Source organism: Phoca vitulina, unplaced genomic scaffold (genome assembly GCF_004348235.1).
Source record: "Phoca vitulina isolate PV1807 unplaced genomic scaffold, GSC_HSeal_1.0 scaffold24, whole genome shotgun sequence".
Taxonomy (NCBI): Eukaryota; Metazoa; Chordata; class Mammalia; order Carnivora; family Phocidae; genus Phoca; species Phoca vitulina.
Genome location: NW_022589727.1, coordinates 10,518,027 through 10,521,989, shown reverse-complemented (window position 1 = coordinate 10,521,989; position 3,963 = coordinate 10,518,027).

Sequence of the window (3,963 nt, the reverse complement as noted above, 5' to 3'; positions counted from 1 at the left end):
ATAAAGAACCAGAAACAAAATATTACTCTAAATGGCTTAACCAATACATTTCTTTTTAAATTTTTCTTCCCCTTCTCATTATTTCTGACCTGTTTTCCCCTCTTCCACGCTGTAATTCATATCTTTTTTTTTTTTTTTAAAGATTTTATTTATTTATTTGACAGAGAGAGAGATAGTGAGAGCAGGAACACAAGCAGGGGGAATGGGAGAGGGAGAAGCAGGCTTCCCGCCGAACAGGGAGCCCGATGTGGGACTCGATCCCAGGACCCTGGGATCATGACCTGAGCCGAAGGCAGATGCTTAACGACTGAGCCACCCAGGCGCCCTATAATTCATATCTTAATCATATGCATTTTACATGTGAATGAGACTTTGAATTTATGACTCGAAGAGAAAAATGCACACACACACACACGCTATAAATGGTGTTGCATTGTTTTTTTTTTACACCTTGTAATCTTATGTTTATGAGGAATAAACCTTAAAAATAAGGATCTGCCAAATAGGTACTATAACATATAGTAATATAATAAAATGCATTAAAATTTATAATTGGAATAATAAAATTGGGGGAATTTCAGCCTCAAATAGTTACTTATAAAATACCAATGAAATAATTCTGAATCCCTCACATAATACCGACTACAAAAAAATCATATTTAGCTGCTGCTTCAATGGAAACATGTCGGAAGATTCTGTTTGGTTGCCTCTTTATGTGGGCTATTAGGAAGCTCAGAGCCTAATTTGTAGTCATTACGTGCAAATATTTAAGACTCCATGGATGTATTTTGTACTGACTTCACTCTTTGGTCCATTTCATTATTTACTCTGTTTTCCTTCTGTCTAATGTTTAACCAATTTTAATTTATATTTTCTTACATTTTCTTACTGTATGTATTAATCTTTGTAAGTAACGGGTACAGACAAAATCATATCTAAGGATTCCCCTGAAAGCATATATGTTCTATAAATGCTGCTTCATGGCACTTCTCCTAGTTATCTCGTTTACTTCCCTTAGAGCAGACATGGAACACTAAGGATTATCTAATAGTATAACACAGAATCAGTGATTTATACAGAGTGGTTCATCACCCCCCACCCAATTTACAAATTGTTGTCTTTCTGCTAAAATGTCAGAATGTTTTACATAATCCACACTACGATGATAGTGTAAAGCGGAGCAAGAAGACAGACCCTTCTCTAAGGTTTTGTCTGACACAGATTTGTGCAGAAGCCAATTAGTGACAGATATCATTTCAGCTGGGAACGTACAGTTAAGGTGAGTCTGTCTATAGTAGGCAGTCACAGAGGGACAGAGTTCTCGGCAATAGTTAAAAACAACACATGTAAGAAAGAATCCATCCTGGCTCTGTCGTGGATCAGCGCAGGATAACAATGAGATGCAGAAGATGATAAGAGAATGGGTAAGAATAAGACAGCTCAAGAAGAGGAGGCCCCAGGCACACCGAGGCAGAGAGAGTGTAGAACGCTTCCCTGGCATGGGAGAATTAGAGCTCAAAATCCACCCTCGTCATCTTTCATTTGTTTCATGATGTCAGTCAGTCATTCTTAACTAACCCCTTCAATTGCAATTATTAAATTATGATCCCCAGCAAGCATTTGCTGTCAAGACTCTCCAGTTCAGAGTAGGGAGGCAACTTCCGTCAAAAGCTATGTTTTTCTACCAGCTAGGTTTAAAGTTTGCTTTTCAGTTTCCATCATAATTATATTTGGATAGCTCTGAGAATGCAAAATAATCCTGCTCTGATGCATCCTGCACCAGCTTTCTTCCTCCTTTCCTTTTTCTTATCTTCAACTCTTCTGTTGGGGTGATCCTGATTTACACCTCACAGTTTTCCTCCTTCTAATCAGAAGTTTGTGGTGTGAATGACCCCTTAGGTCAGGTATTGGCATTTTCCGAAAGCCAGAGCCTGTGGTTGAAGTTTTTGTTTTGTGGTGTAGCATGAGTCGCACAGAACAATCTATTACATCAGTAACTCCACAGATAACATACAGAATCTTCCCACATGTTTCTACTGAAGCAGCAGCAGAACCAGAAAGACTACTACTAAGCTCAAGTTCTTACAGGGAGCAAGAGGCTGGGTGCAGGACAAAATTGCTTTAAGTTTTAATATCTTTTTGCATATTGAGGGACAATTTTGTTTTTGTTTTTTTTTTTTTTTAAAGATTTTATTTATTTATTTGACAGACAGAGAGATAGCAAGAGCAGGAACACAAGCAGGGCGAGTGGGAGAGGGAGAAGCAGGCTTCCCGCCGAACAGGGAGCCCGATGCGGGACTCGATCCCAGGACCCTGGGATCATGACCTGAGCCGAAGGCAGACGCTTAACGACTGAGCCACCCAGGCACCCCAATTTTGTTAAATATTATAGGGAAAAGCCCCATTTCTTTAAATTTAACCCTGAACCTGTACAAAAAACTCTCCATGTGATATGCTCTAAGAAAACAGCCCACATGGTTTCAATATAATCTCTGTTTACCAGCATTGAGGAAATGCTGGGTCAGAAAGTCATCCAAGACCTGGGGGCTACAGCCTTGCTGTTGTCACTGTCACACCTGCAAGCTCTTACCCAGATCTTCCCTGCTCACTTTCGTTCTCTCTGTGAGTAAGAGATGTTACTGAAGTGATTTCAATGATTTGAAAGATAGATGTGGAGTCAGGCTGCTAATTTCCTAGTATCTAATTTTCTTGGCACCTGATTAGAAATCCTAAAATAACCAATAGATTGACATCACCAACTTTTCATGGTAAAAAACATGGAAATGTCACTTTATGATAATTCTGGGTTTTATGTCTTTTTTTTTTTTTTTTTTTTTTTTTTTTTTTTTTTTAGCTTTAAGGTTTATTTTTGTGGGTTTTATGTCTTTTTAATGACAAAGTCATCTAGTATGTATTTTCCCTTGGAACTACTCTAGACATACAGATTTTCATTTTACCATGCAGAGTTGCAAAAATTTTAAATGTTTATAAAGAGAAATCATTCAAGAACTAAAAGAGAATTTGACAAAATACAATGCATTTTCTATGGAGAGCTATCTTATGAGAGATCTAACACTGTAATGATAGAGTTTTGAAAGTCATTAAGGGGAGAGAGTTTTGTCTAGATGATTTTCAGAAGGCAGCAAGATTTTAGATTATTTGTCTATGCAATTTTAAAATGAAACATAGGCAACCAAGGAGACAGCTTTTACAAAATAGACACTTTGGGGGAACATAAAGCATCCCCTTCAATGTCCTGACAGCTAGGAGATCACTGGTTCTTAATAAGAATGTTTACACCAGAATGAAAAGCTTTCTGCACAATGAATGAAACCATCAATGAAACACAAAGGCAACCTACTGAATGGAAGATCTTGCAAATGATAGATCCGATTAGGGGTTGATATCCAAAATATAAAAAGAACTTACAACAAAGAACAACCCAACACCAAAAAATTATTAACTTAATAATCCAATTAAAAAATGGACAGACGACTTGAACAGAGATTTTTCCAAAGAAGATATACAGATGATTAACAGACACTTGAAAAGATACTCAACATCACTAATCATTCAGGGAAATACAAATCAAAACTACAATGAGATATGACTTTTCACCTCTCAGAATGGCTAAAATAAAAAAGACAAGAAATAACAAGTGTTGGCAAGGATGCGGAGAAAAACAGAACCTTCAGGCACTGTTGGTGCAGTCACTGTGGAAAACAGTATGGGGTACTGCAAAAAATTAAAGACAGAATTACCATGTGATTTAGTAATTCTACTACCAGGTATTTACCCAAGGAAAATGAAAACAATAATTTGAAAAGATATATGCATTCCTATGTTTACTCTAGCACTATTTACAATAGCCAAGATACGGAAGCAAACTGTCCATTGATAGATGAAATGGATAAAGAAGATGTGGTATATACATAAAATGGAATATTACTCAGCCATCAAAAA